General features: G+C 56.7%; 1 long non-coding RNA gene across 2 annotated transcripts in view; it reads right to left on the bottom strand.

The window, feature by feature from the left end:
* The window catches only part of LOC103351609 (uncharacterized), a 173,718-nt gene extending 159,852 nt beyond the window's left edge, over window positions 1–13,866 (bottom strand). Inside the window, exon 1 of one of the 2 annotated variants that reach the window (XR_007911368.2) lies at window positions 13,409–13,866. This is a non-coding gene — a long non-coding RNA (uncharacterized lncRNA). The remainder of the gene's footprint in view (window positions 1–13,408) is intronic. The other variant, XR_007911367.2, reaches the window with a different exon arrangement.
* Window positions 13,867–14,753: the final 887 nt, after the last annotated feature.

Here is a 14,753-nt window from a genome sequence, read left to right as displayed (position 1 = left end):
AGGGAGAGAATCAGGGCTCTTGGAAATAGAAAATGAGGCCCAGGGCACAAAAGCGTGCCGTCCTCTGCAGCGCCCCAAGAGATCAGTAGTCCCTTCGCGAAGCGAGGTGTGCGGCTGCTTTTACGACAGGTGGTGTTGGCATAAGCTGTTCGGAGCCCACGGGCCAGTTCCTACAGGAACCAGAGCCTCACGCCAGCCAGTGGCACCGTCGGTGACCTGTCACGTCCTGGTGAGTATCTGGGTTGTGACGTCAGAGGAGGCACACCCAGGGTCAAGGGGGAAGCAGAAAGACCCACGCCTGTGAAGCAGTCATGGTGGGGACAGTCGGCTGGGTTGTCAGCACCGTGGAACTTCAGGGAAGAGAGAGACAGGAGAGATAAAACCTTACAGCAACAGAGAGCTAGCATCCAACACTTGTGAGTTTATTCAAGTTTACCCAACCACTGGATGGGAATACTGAATTCGATGTCACCAACAACTCGAGCGTCGCTACCATGCAGTGGGAAAGGAGGCACAGAGGAGACTAAAGATGACGTCCAGGGGGAGAGGAGCAGCTGTCAGCCACAGGGGACACAGGCTGAGACAAGCCCACTCTGGACCCCAGATGTCACCCCGCTCAAGCCACCAGTGGCTTCTGGCTGGTTCCTCCTCATCTTTGCCTTGCACAGTGGAATTTCCAGCCCCCTTTGCAGAAGTCACATAAGCCAATGGAAACCACAAACTCTGGGGAAAAAAAAGCCAAAAAGCAACTGAACCTCTCGGCAAGAAAATGGAAATTCTTCTCCCAATTAAACCCAGCAACATCACAGCAGAGATAATGACCACATCCCAAGCAGACAGAGCCACCCAGTCTCTTACAACTGCATGGGGTTAAGTCAAGAAGGGAGGGGGAGTAGCTAGAGAAAGGAATGCCAAGTTCAGTCAACACAGCCCAGGGAACAAGGCATCTGCCAACTCCCATTCCCCCAACCTGAGGGCAACACAGCGGGGCTCCATTCTCCACCATCCCAATCACATTAATTCAAGATTTCTTGGGGTCAGCACTATGGCTTAGTAAGTCAAGCCTCCACCTGCAACCATCATCCAGCATCGCATATGGCCACCAGTTCAAGACCCCACTGCTCCACTTCTGATCCAGATCTCTGCTAATGTGACTGGGAAAGCAGTAGAAGATGGCCCAAGTACTTGGACCCCTGCCATCCAACATGGGAGACCCAGATGGAACTCTTAGCTTCTGGCATCAATCTGGCCCAGCCCTAGCCATTGCAGCCATTTGGGGAGTAAACCAGTAGATGGAAGATCTGTGTCTGTGTGTGCCTATCTGTCTCTCCCTCTCTCTCTGTAACTCTGACTTTCAAATAAATATATCTTTTTTTTTTTTTTTTTCAAAAAAACAGATCCACCAGGGTTTGGGGCGAGGGGGGGGGGGCAAGCAGAGAGATCGTCCATCTATTAGTTCACTCCCCAGCTGCAACAGCTGGAGCTGGGCCCATCCGAAGCCAGGAGTCAGGAGCTTCCTCGGGTGTTCCAAATGGGTGCGGGAGCCCAAGAACTTGAGCCACCTTCTACTGCTGCTTTCCCAGGCATGTTAGCTGGGAGCTGGATCGGTCTCAAATCAGCACCCATATGGGATGCCGAATGCAAAGGCAGTGCCTTTACCCGCCACAGCCCCAGCCACCATCAAAGGTTTCCTGTGCACAGGAAAGAGCACACAGGAGCGTAGCTCAGGCGGGACAGGATTTCTCACAGGGCTCCCATCCCATATGAAGGTGATGTTGGTTCAGCACCAAGCAGCTGCCCCAGCTTCCAAGCCCAACATCAGAAGAGGAATCACAACAGCAGAGATGCTCTGAGAAAACTCAGCGTGGAGATCAAGGAGTACAGTACACACAGCAATGTCCTGGCCAGGGGAGTCAGAACCTTTAAACACAACACGTCGTTGAAAACCTTGACGATGAACCCGTCAGGGTTCCCATTCAGCTGGGGCACGCACCTGACCTCTCAGGGCTTCTCCCTACCCCACAGCCATCACTCTAAATGCCGATGAGGTGTAGGATGCAGTGGGGACTCCTGGCCCTATCATCCTTCATGGGATTTCAACAAGGGACTCTGACACTGATGCTCCTTAGGGGCACCAGCACGCCCTATGCAAACAGACAGGGTGGTTTGGGAGACAGGGGGTTATACTGCTTTGGTTTTTTATAAGATTTATTTATTTGAAAATCAGACTTACAGAGAGAAGAGAGATTGCCCATCTGCTAGTTCACTCCCCAAATGGCGGCAACGGCTTGGGTTGGACCAGCTCAAAGCCAGGAGCTTCACATGGGTTTCCCACATGGGTGACAGCGACCCAAGCACTTGGGTATCTTCTGCTGCTTTCCCAGACCATTAGCAGGGGCTGGATCGGAAGTGGAGCAGCCAGAACTTGAAGTGGTGCCCATATGGGATGCTGGCATCAGAGGCAGTGGCTTAACCTACTGTACCCCAGCCAGCCCCAGGAGTCCCAGTTTTAGAGACAAACAGGCTTGCATCTGGATCTTGACTCTGTCGCTTGCCAGCTGGGAAAGAAGGTACAATTACTCAGAGCTCGCCACACGAGGTTCTACAGCTCCAGAGGGGGAGTGAGACAAGAGCAGAACCCGGGAGCCATTCATGAGAGTCCTCATCAGGGAAACCCCCAGGAGATGAGCCTGAAATTAGTCTGAGTATTAAACACTTCAACACTGGCTTCTCCTCCACGGCAGACAGGGGCCGATTTCCAGCTCCACTCCTGGTTGCAGATCTTACCTCTCCCGGAAGACACAAATGGAAAACTGCTTTAAAGCTGTCAGGGTGGGGGTAGGGGGGGCACTTTTCCTAGACATGAAGACGCACCTACGCCCTATCACACTGCCTGGGCTGCAGTCCTCACTCCACGCCTGATTCCAGCTTGCTGCTCATGTGCAGGCTGGGAGGCAGCAGGTGATGGCTCAAATACACCAGCTCCTGACACACACCTGAGAGACCCAGACTGAATTCCCCACTCCTGTCTTGGGCCTGATCCAGCCCCGGCTGTTGTGGTCATTTGGGAAGTGAACCAGCAGATAGATAGATGGATAGAAGGATGGATGGATGGATAGATCTCTCTCTCTCTCTCTCTCTCTCTCTCTGCCTTTCTCATAAATAACATAAATAAAAGCTGTCAGTGGGTTACTCGGGGACAGGAGATAAAGGACAAACCACAGCCACAGAAAATGATGAAATGCATTCAACTTATGACTTCCAGCACATTCCAAAAGAAACCAGGATCCAAGCGCACAGTTAGAAGTTAGATGGACACGCACGTGTGCCAACTGGGAAGCAGGTCGAGTTCAGGGTCTGTCCCTGATCAGCAGGGTGACTGCAGACAAGTGTCACAAGTCCCGGGAGCCTCAACCTCGCTCCTCCCAGGACACAGCTCCTTTTGATACATGAAGATCGCCCCTCTCCTCCCACTCGCCACCCTCCCTGGAGAGGCTATTCAAACCCAAGCTTTAGGTAGAAATCATCTATCACCCTGACAATGAGATTTTTTTTCTGCCGCACTATGGCAAATGAGGGCAGCTGGTAGCACCTGCCAGGGCAGTGAGGCCTTCTTTAAGAGCCACACAACCCATGAGCGTGAGTCACCGCTCCTCAAACAAGGCCTACCTGTGTAGTGTGCAGACAAAGCCAGCAATGTGGGTCCCCCACCTTGAGCTCCACAGCTGGAGATCAAAGCCGTCTCTCTCACACGGAGCACCCAGAAGGTCTGCTTCCAAGTTGGCACATGAACGTGAGAACACAATGGAGCCATCTAAATAAACCCACTTGTGTGGCTGCTCCCAGACCAGCTCCCTGTCTGGCTCCCGGGGGTTCTGTGTTGGCAAACACAGGAGCCCAGAGAGAAGTCTGTGCAAATCCATTACCCCCAGCTCCCAACGGGGAAAGGGATAAAATGTGCAGCCCCAGGTCGACTGGGAGCAACACCAGCAGTCTAGCTATGCTCAAAGTTAGGCAGAGCATTCTGCTAAAAGCCTCCACGCCCAGCATCAAGTTGCTATTCTGTAGCCACTCCAAGCATCAAGTTGCTATTCTGTAACCGATTCTCCTGTGCAGCTACATAGGGACTCAGTCCCAGAACATCACTGCAAGGCTGTATTTAGTCACCCAAGAGCCAAACTGCCAGCCCCCTGAGGAAGCAAGACGGTGCTCTGTGCAAGGAAGGGTGTCAGATGCAGGGGCCGTAAGGAGGAAGGAACTGCCGAGGCTTTGTCGGCTTCAGCTGGGCTCTGCCATGTTCCCAGCGCTCTTCCCGGCCCCAGGTACACCAAGGCACACACAGAGTGAGCTCCGGCACAGAAGCACCTGGTCCGGTGCATTCTCCCACAGTCCAATCCCTCCAGTGCAGACATTTGGGGCAATCTCTCCTTGTCTATCCAACTTCTATCTGCAGAGCCGCGGTGGCTCTGGGAGGGAAGATGCCGCCACACACCAGCCAGGTGTGAAGCAGGTGACCCTGGAGAGCCAATCAGTGCACTCCATCTCCCAGCCACGGGTGTGGGTCCCAGGGGTGAGTGAGGCCCCAGGCCAGCCCTCAGGAATGCAAGGCAAAAGCATTCTCCCGTCTGGCTCTGCACAGTGGGGCACCCGCTAATGCTGCTGCCATTTCTGTCCCTGTGAGGGACGTGAACTTAAGGATGAAACTATAGATGGAAAAGGAGGGAAAGAAAAAAAGAGGCTACAGAAGAACAGACCTTAACAAAGCACAAACCCTACTTCTATGTGAGCAACCAAAACACTAAAGCTGGTTGGAAGGGGTCTCTCTGGAGCCTGTAACTAAACACGAACAACCTACAAATACTCCTCCTTTACGGATGAGGACTGAAGCCCACCGAGGCCCAGCCAGGTGTACACAGCCACACCAACGATGACTGGGACAGGACAGGACCCCAGTGATGGGCATGTGCCAAGCCTTGACTTTGACCCATGGCTCCCTCCTTCCAAGCTGTGAGACCTCAAGGTATTGACGATGCCTCTACACCTCAAATGCTGACAGCCCCGGGCTAGGAGGTCTCCGGGGCTGAGACTTGGCAAGCTCAGCGCTGTCCTTCCTGGAAGCAGGCACTGGTTGGCGGGTGGCATCTGTTGAGTCCTTACATGGCACTTGTGGAAGGAACTGCGCTGAGTCGTGACCCAGGGCGCCGTCGTCCAATGGCCAGTGTGGCAGCTGAACTGTGGATGCAGCCACACAGGCACTGTCCCCAGGCTGGGTCTCACACCCAGGAAGACAAGCGCAGATCCAATCCCAGGGAGGGCCAGGATAAAAAGAGGTGAGGAAAGCAGGTGAACCACCCAGCGGTCACGGAGGAACGAGAAAACCAGGGCCACCCCAGCCAGCTGCTTGCCACACACCTGTTTCCACTTAGAAACTTAACTACAAACCCAAACGCCTGCATTTCCCTGGGGCCCCAAGACACGTCTGGTCTGACACCCAAAGAGGAGAGATCAGGGTTTACAGGGAGGGCATTGGGGGTGGCACCCCTTGCCCCCGCCCACCCCGAGGGAGAAGAAAGCCCCCAGCACGGGGCGACCCCTGGGACGACGCTTTTGCTCCTTGCTGCGTGATTTTAAAAAGAAACAGAAGAATCACCATGAAAAAAAAGGGTCATCTTCCTCTTGCCACACGCGAGGAAGGTAGAGGCTTCTAGAAGGCAGAGTCAGGCAAGAGCTGGAGCAAACGGTCTGTCCCCTAGGGCCAATGAAGCCACTTCCTGCAAACACCTAATCCCCCCGCCCCAGGAGGCTGGACAGGTGCTAGGAACAGAACGTCCGTCCAATCGCAAACGGGGACAGGCGGAGCCTTTGGGGCTCAGGCTCAGCCTTGGGAAGAAAACCCTAAAAGAGAGGTGGTCGTCTTAACCCCGCACTGACCCCGGCTCTCCACGGAGCCATCACAGGAATCTGACAGTGCACCAGTGCCCCTGAAAGGCACGTCTTAAACCATGCAGCTGTGCAAGCAGGATTCTCCAACTATAGAATAAAAAAATGCCCACGTTCAACCAACTTCATATAGGAAAAGGTGACTCTGCAGGGCACAGAGGGTTCATCAGCGAGTTCTCCCAGATGGTGCGTGCTACCTCCATCCTCCCCTCACCCCAGCACTTCCAAAACCCCACCCATCAGCAACGGACGCCCAGTGAGGAGTCCTGAAGAAGGGGCACACACCTGACGTTCCCCAGGGCCACAGGCACAAAAGCACTTGGAAAACTTCAGTGCAAATCATCAGGACCCAAGGGACACGCTGCATCGCCAGACCTTCTATTGTAGAAGGAAAAACAGCAGCAGATTCTGGATACCACCCACCCTTGGTTCCCGGGCACTGAACTAGAGATAGGCAAAGCTAGGTCACCTCACGTCCATCGGTGCGGCTGTTACAGAAGGGAAGGGTGGAGGGGAGTGAGGGAGGGCAGAAAAGAACAAGTGTTAGCAAGAAACTGGAACCCTTGTGCATGGTCAGTGGGACTGCAGACACTATGGAAGACAATATGGCGGTTCTTCCAGACAATGAAGCATGGGATGACCCTACGACTCAGCAATACCACGCCTGGGTATGCATCCCCAAAACCACTGAACAGATGCTAACACACGGCACTATCCACCAAAACCAAAAGGTGGAAGCAACCCACCGGTCCATCAATGGGTGAAATGTCCATCAAGGGTTAAGCAAAATGTGGTCTATGCAAACCATGCAATGGCAGTCACAGCCTTAGAAAGGTTGGGAATCCTGACACGCCCCCCTGCCCCAACATGGACGAGCCGGGAGATCGTTGCGCAGTCAAAAAAGGCAAATCCTGCAGGATCCCGCTCCCACGAGGCACCCAGGGCAGTCAGACAGGCAGAGACAGAGGGCAGAACGGTGCGGCCGGGACTCGGGGACAGGGAACGCGGGGAGCTACTGATCCGTGAGGTCACAGTTTGTCTGTAATGGTGGTGACGGTCGCCCAACAATGTGAATGACCTTACTGCCACAGACCTGTCCACTTAAAACATGGTGACAGGGACGAGCTCTGGGCACAGCAGTTAAGAGGCTGCCTAAGGTGCCCACATCCCATAGCAGAGTGCCTGCCTCCACTCCTGAGTCCCACTGATGCACACCCAGGAAGGCAGCAGATGGTTCAGGTACTGGGGTCCCCGCCACACCTGGAAGACCTGGACTGAGCTCTGGACTCCTGCCTTTGGCTACTGTGGGCATGTGGGGAATCAACAAGGGGATGGAAGATCTCTCTCTCTCACTCTCGCTCTCGCTGCCTTTCAAATAAATAAAAATAAATGAATCAAATTTCTTAATGATTAAGCCTGTCAATTTTGTTATATGTCTTTATCAACATAAAAATGAGTTAAACAGCCGGCGCTGTGGCGTAGCAGGTAAAGCCGCCACCTGTAGTGCTGGAATCCCATATAGGCATTGGTTCAAGTCCCGGCTGCTCCACTTCCGATCCAGTGCTCTGCTGTGGCCTGGGAAAGCAGTAGAAGATGGCTCAAGTCCTTGGGCTCCTGCACCCACGTGGGAGACCTGGAAGAAGCTCCTGGCTCCTGGCTGGCTTCGGATCGGCGCAGCTCCAGCTGTTGCGGCCAATTGGGGAGTGAACCAGTGGATGGAAGACCCTCTCTCTCTGCTTCTGCCTCTGCCTTTCTGTAACTATGCCTTTCAAATTAAAAAAAAAAAAAAAGGCTATAACTAAAAAAAAAGTGAGTTAAAACTTTTAAAAAATCACTAAGTGAAACAGACACACTGCACAAACAGCAGTGCTCATCACGCTCCCGCGGGCCTCCCCGGCGAGTGGCACATCGGTCCCAGAGGCCAGCGTCTCTGAAACCTTCCCTTCTGGGCCCAGCGCACACAGGGCACCTCCCCTGCAAAAACACTACGTCTCCAAGTCAGACACGCTGACGAATCAACAGGGCTGCACTGGGGTCCAAGGAAGCATCCAGCAGGTGCTCTATGTGTGCAGATTTCAGAAGGGAGGAAGTCTAAGCACAGAACACTGGCGAGGCTGCAGCACTAGGGAAAGGGACCAGGTGCCTCCTTAGCACAGCAGGTAGTGTAGGGCGTCAGTCTCCTATTAGGGGAAGCAACAATGTATCAATGGCCCAAAGAACAGGCAGTAAAATCTTCAAGGAGACATGGGATGGGACCACTAGGCAGGCCGGACTGGTCTCCCCACACCTGTCACACTCTCGCTCCTCTGAAAGTAAATGGAAGTCAATGCTAACATAAAATGAGTCAGGGGCTCGCTTTTCAGGCAGAGGAAATGGATCTGAAAACCACTGGCCGCAGACCCCAGTCACCAGCAGCTTCCAAACGTGGAGAGCTCCAGGAGCTGAGCAGAGACATTGGTTCAGAGGCCCCGGGACCACAGTGCCATAGGCTCTTCCCAAACACCGCCCCTTCTGCGTAACCACAGAAAGGGGCGTGGCTGCAAGGCTTCTGTACAGAAACCTGCAGCAACAAAGCTATGGCGGCGGGAGGTGACGAATCACGTCACAGAGGGAACTCTTGGACAGAGACTTGCCACCTCAGCATTCTTCTCCTTGTCTCCATCGCTCTGGGCCTTTGCACGCCACGTGATCTACCAAGCAGAGACAACTGTCCAGCCCCAGCCTTCTGGGTCAGACACGGCAGCCCCGGGGGTGCCCTTAGCGAGTGGCGGAGCTGAAAGGGCCGAATTCACCAAGGCCTTTATCTGGGTGCTAACTTGGTGTGGAGGATGCCATCAGCTCCAACACGGCAGGGACGTCACCCAGGACGACAGGGACACTGAAGCAGCAACAGCCAGCAGGGACACACCAACAAGGGCACAGGCAGCTGCAAGGTAATGGACATCTTCCAAGCTCCCAGGGAGGGGAGGGACTGCAGGTTCCAGGGCTCCAGTTCATTTACCACTGGTCTGAAGGCAGCCGCGTGCCTGACAACCGGCACCTGATTTCAAGACGTCCCTGTCAACACCCAGACCAGGGGGAGGTAAGCCTGGAAGGCTTCCTGGAAGAGGGGAAAGAGGAAAAACCTCTGTGTTTGGGTAAGCTTCAACAGAAGGCTCAGTGCAGGCTTTAGCTGCTCCAGAAGATGGTCAACCGTCTATTTCGTAAAGTGTCCCATGAGAACGGCCCGGGGGGAGCTTGTCAGAAATGCAGGTCCCCAGGCAGCCTCTGCAGCCCCAGACATACCAAAGCAGAGGCAGAGGGGGACGGGTGGGGCAGCCAGCTAAGCACACTCATCGGCGCCGGGTTCTTCAAGCAATTCGTTCTCACGCAAGCCATGAGCTGAGGGCGAACTGTGGAGACGGATGGGACGACGGCCAGGCTCCCAGCAGCAAGGCCCACAGGGAGCCCCCGAGGAGAGGGGCGGGCAGGCAGGTGTAGACAGAAGTGCGGTTCCTGCTTGGCTGACTCACGACACCCCCAAGCCCTCTCCCCGACGCTTCCTGTTACACTGGCGCTGGCGTGTCACAGAGGATCCCTGTGCCGACGCAGGGGGCACAGAGCAAACGCAGGAGTGCTTTGGGCTGCTGCGAAGGGGGGACAGGGAGGGGGTGGGGGTGCCTCATAGAGGAAAAGTAAACCCCAGTCCCGACAGCAGCGGAAGCTCCACCCGGACAACAGACTTCTGTTCACTGAGATTTTTTTTTTTTTTTTTTTGACAGGCAGAGTGGACAGTGAGAGAGACAGAGAGAGAGGTCTTCCTTTGCAGTTGGTTCACCCTCCAATGGCCGCTGCGGCCAGCGCGCCGTGCTGATCTGAAGCCAGGAGCCAGGTGCGGGTACAGGGCCCAAGCACTTGGGCCATCCTCCACTGCACTCCCTGGCCACAGCAGAGAGCTGGCCTGGAAGAGGAGCAACCGGGACAGAATCCGGCGCCCCGACCGGGACTAGAACCCGGTGTGCCAGCGCCGCAAGGTGGAGGATTAGCCTATTGAGCCGCGGCGCCAGCCCTGTTCATTGAGATTTAAGTCACCTCAACATTCCTCTGTCCCAAACATCGCCGACACTCCACACGGGGGAAGACAGCAACACTGGAAGCAGACAGGCCAAGCCATGGGCACGCCACCGGCTCCTGGGGTCTCCCTGTTGGGAGAGGCAGGAGAAGGGCCCCTTTCTTGGCCTGAACAACCACACACTCTTCACTCTGCTTTCTATTCAGAGAACCTGCAAGCAACCACACTGGCTGCCTCCAAACACCCACTCAGGCTGTCCTGCTGCATCCCACGAGAAAAACAAAATCCCCTACAGAAGAGGGGTGTCGCTTGCCAGCCAAGCCCAAGATGACCCGCCGATGCCCTGGCTTCCTTCTGGGTTAAGAGCAGCAACTCCTGTGGCTCTGGATCTGTGCAGGTGACCAGGAAACGCAGAATGTGCTGGGTCTGCACGCTGAGCACGCCCCACACACCTGCTGCTCCCGCAGGTGAGTCACCCACGCAGGCACGGCCCAGCTGCCGGCTCTCACGCACACCGGATGTCATCCATCTAACCCCAGAAGACATGTCGGGACAGACAGGCTAATCCCCCAAGTTCTACTCTACAACGCATTCCCGGTGGAGCTTCGGGAAGCAGGGAGGGAGGGGACAAAGAGAGGGCTCTCCCACTTACACTCAGGGCTGCTCGAAGACCCCAGGGGGCCCGCTCTGGCTCTTGCTGCTCTTGGTAGGGACTAGGGATGGGGGTGGTGAGTTAATCTGGAAGAAGGTGCAAGGGATGTCTTGGATTCAAACCCACTCCAGAAAAAAGACTGTCTGCTTTGCCCCCTCGCTGCTCCCACTGTGGCGCCACGAGATCCGAGATTAGATCTTGGACCAGAAAAAGACAGCATGAGAACAAGTGGAGCGATCAGAATTCGGCCCACGGGTTAGTTAGAAGCATAGCACCAGTACAAATGTGCTGCACCTGGCCAGTGCATCGAGGCCGTGTCCGCCGCTGACGTCTGGGAAAGCTGGGACACAGGGACACAGGGAAACCCAGGTACCACTTTTATAACTTCCTTACGAACCTAGATTTTTACCAAAATCATCAAACAATTTCCTAAAAGTACAGCCTTTTTAATCTTAACCTGAGTATGGCTAAAACCCATTTTTGTGTTTTTTTTCCATTTTTATTTATTTCAAAAGCAGAGTAAGAGCAACAGACATGGATCTCCCATTGGCCAGTTCAATCCCCCAAATGTCTACACAAGCCAGAGGTGGGTCACGCCAAAGCCAGGGGCTGGGACTCCAACCCGGGTGGCAAGGCTCCAAGAGCTTTAGCCACCCCCTCTGCCACCCACGGTGTGCATTAACAGGAAGCTGGAGCCGGGAACGAGGCAGGGACTCGAACCCAGAACCTGAACACAGCATGCGGGCGCCTTAACCGCTCAGCCAAATACCCACCCCCGCTAAAACAATTGGCAGCACAGTTGAAGGCTCATTTTAAACTACTCTCCTAACAGTGCTGATCAAGTCTTTGATGCAGGGGAAAGCACAAGGAAACAAAACACAGCATTCAATGCGGCCGCCTGCCCTGCGCCTTCCAAGTCTCCTCTCCAAGAGTGGTATTAATCTGACCGGGAAGTGCTGTTGCGTCCTGCAAAACCCACGGACGTACTCCTCGCTCCTTCAGCGTGACTCTGCCCTAGAGCAAAGACAGCCACGTCGGGATTTTCACCGAGCCCGCGCTGCAAACCGTGGACAGAAACCTCAAGTGCCTAGGATGCTCCCCAGTGCACACAGGCTACCAGTGTGGCAATACCTCAGCGTCCAACAATAGAGGAATTGTCCGGCAGATTATGATTCAATGCCTGCCGCGAACACAGGATTGCACAGTCATTACATGAGGGAAGCATTCAAATAAAACGGGGGGAGGCGGGGAGCGGGGTGCGGGGAGCCGTGCAGAGAGCAAAGTGCATGTGCTGCAGACCCGCGGTTGGAGCGTGCAGCCCAGGGCTCCAGGGGGCCAAAACGCCCAGGTTTTGGGAAGCACGCAGCCCAATAGCACATTTCTCAGAACATGCCCCCCGTGTTCAGCGACCCAAGACTTCACATCTCTCAGGAGGTCACCGTATGTCAAACTGTCGGCATTACTATAGGACTGGATTTTTTTTTTTAACTTTTTCATAGCTTTTTTTTTTTAATAAAATAAAGAGAACATGGGTTACTTTAAAAAATCATGCAGGGTGGAGGGGTGCTGTGCCATGGGTCACACAGGCCACCAGGATAGTTCACCATTCCTGTCCCAGGGGAGGGCTGAGCAGGGGGGAGGGGGGGTGCACAGGGCACCTGGCTGCACCAATCTGAGCAGTTCCAGGGACCGGGGTGGGGTGAGAAGCAGCTGGGGGAGGGTAACACAACAAATATCACCTCCACTCCCCCTCTGCCCCCACCCCCTCTGCTGCCAGGCTCAATCTCCTAAGCAGGTGCTCCCTGGAAGGGTCCAGCACCCTGAGCGCTGGCTAAGGGAGACCCCTGCCCAGCGGCTAGGAGTGTGCGGGGGGACGGGGGGGGGGGCGGTGCTGGCAGACAGGTTCCCAAAGTGAACCTAGGAGCAGCCACAGGGTTGGGGGGCAGGGGCAGCGGCGGGGCCGGCATTCCCAGGAGTTAGGTGCTGGCGCTGGGCAGAAGGGAAGGCCCCTGGGGCCTTGTCCATCAGGGGCGGAGTGGCTCAGTCATTCATTCATTCAATAAACATCTCCTCCACACAGCCTACCCAGTGACAGGCACCACGCGGCCTCGAACCGGGCATTCACGGGGGAACGGCGAGAGGAGGAAGCTGTGGGCACAGGACCTTTCACTCAGGACCTGAGCCCCTCTCCACGGCGACCAGGAAACCTCCTCCCTCCACAGCGGCGCGCAGAGAGGACGGGAGGGCGGTGGGTGCACGCCCCGGACCACCTCCCACCGCCGGCCAAACACAGCCCTGGCAGCGAAGCCGCTCGCCCAAGCCCCTGGCCCCCTGGCCCCCTGGCCCCCTGGCCCCCTGGCTCCCATCGGCAGCGCCGCCCGCGCCCCAGCGCTGCGTCCCCTGCGCACTCGGGGTCGCCAAAGGCGCCTGGCACTCGCGGAGGCCAGAGTAACGGGCCCCCGAGCGGCAGCGCGCGGGCGGCCCGGGACGCGGGGCGCTTCCCCCGGCCGAGGCACGGTCCCGGGGCGCGGGAGACTGAAAGACGACGGCCCGGGACGTCCAGGACCCCAGCGGATCCGCTCCGCCTGGAGGCAGAGGGATGACTGCAAAGACCTCGGAGATGTCAATTGCAGACACAAAAATTGCCACCCAGAACCCCGACGCCTAAGGAAAGCAACATGGAGAGGCAAACAACAGAACAAAACAAAAAAAAACAAGTCCGGTCAAAAAGCGCAGCCCCCTCCACAAACCGCCACGACTCTTACCTGCAGAGAGCGCCCCGGCGGCTGCAGGCACGGAGCCGCACGGACCGGCGCGAGGACGCGGGTCTCCTCCTCCCGGCTCCTGGGCACCAAGTAATCCACGTTATGGGTCCGGAGCCCCCTACCCGTTCTCCACGTTCCACCCGAGGTCGAGGCGCCGCCGCCGCCGCGGCCTCTGCGCCCCGCATCCCCGGCGGCCGCGCGCAGTGCCCGGGCGGGGGTCCCCAGGAGGCGAGCGCGCCTCGCCCGGACGCGGCTCCCACAAGAAGTCCTCCATGCTGAGCGCCAAGAGCGAGCCGAAGGCAAATCCTCTCCCCGCCTCGGGCTGGCGGGGCCCGGGCGGCTGAGAACGGGCGAGGAGTGGCGGGGCTGGGGTCCGGCCGCGTCCCCCCGGAGCTCCGGCCAGCCCGCGCGCCCGCGCCGCCTCCGCGCTCTGCCGGCCGCAGGGCCATTCGGCCCTTATAGAGCGGGGCGGCGCGGGGCGGGCCGAGCGCCGAGGGGCGGGCGAGGCCGAGCGGCTTCCTGGGACTTGTAGTTCGGGGTGCCCAGCCACGAACCAATGCAAAACCGCTCCGGGGATCCCTGCAGCAGCCGCCTCCCGCCTTGCGCCCCCGGGGTGAAAACGAGGCTGAGGTCCCAGTCGCGTGGCCACTAAGGTCAGGTCTATCAGGACTTTGTGCGAAAGGTGCGTCCCACCAGCCCCTGCCTGCGCCCCACCCACCCACCCTGGGAGGAGGAACCCAGGAAAGTTGCCATTCGCACCTGGCCACTCATCTTCTGTGTGGATGTTGAAACAGGAGTTAACTACAGTGTGTGCCTGGGATTCTCCATCCGACACAGACAGCGGTGGAATCTGCTTCTGGCCCACCTTGGGTGGCCTGAGCACCCCAGCTTTCACGTGGGCGGCTGACCTCCCAAGTGTGTATGTATGTATTGAGAGTCCCCATCCCCTGGTTCACCCCCGCCCCTACAGATGCGCACAACAGCTGGGGCGGAGCCAGGCCCAAAGCAGGAACAACATCCGGGCCTCCCACGTGGTTGGCAGGGACCCAGGTACTTGAGCCGCCACCTGCTGCCCCAAAAGGTGATTAAGGTGTGAAATCAGCAGAAAGCAGCGATCGATTGGCGCAGAGCTGGGCCTGGAACCCAGGCACTCGGATGTGGGATGGAAGCCTCACAGTGGTCGTCCTCACCTCTGTGCCAAACGCCCGCCTGTATCCAGGCTTCGGCTTGGGCAGCTGTCTTTTCATTATTGACACCCATCACTGGGCGCCTGCAGACCCTGGGGACGTCTCGGGCAGGCCTCTTCACTGAGTGACAGTCAAGTGGGAGGAGGGAGCAGCTTTGT

The sequence above is a fragment of the Oryctolagus cuniculus genome, chromosome 17 (genome assembly GCF_964237555.1).
Source record: "Oryctolagus cuniculus chromosome 17, mOryCun1.1, whole genome shotgun sequence".
NCBI lineage: Eukaryota > Metazoa > Chordata > Mammalia > Lagomorpha > Leporidae > Oryctolagus > Oryctolagus cuniculus.
This window is presented reverse-complemented; position numbering and strand designations above follow the sequence as displayed.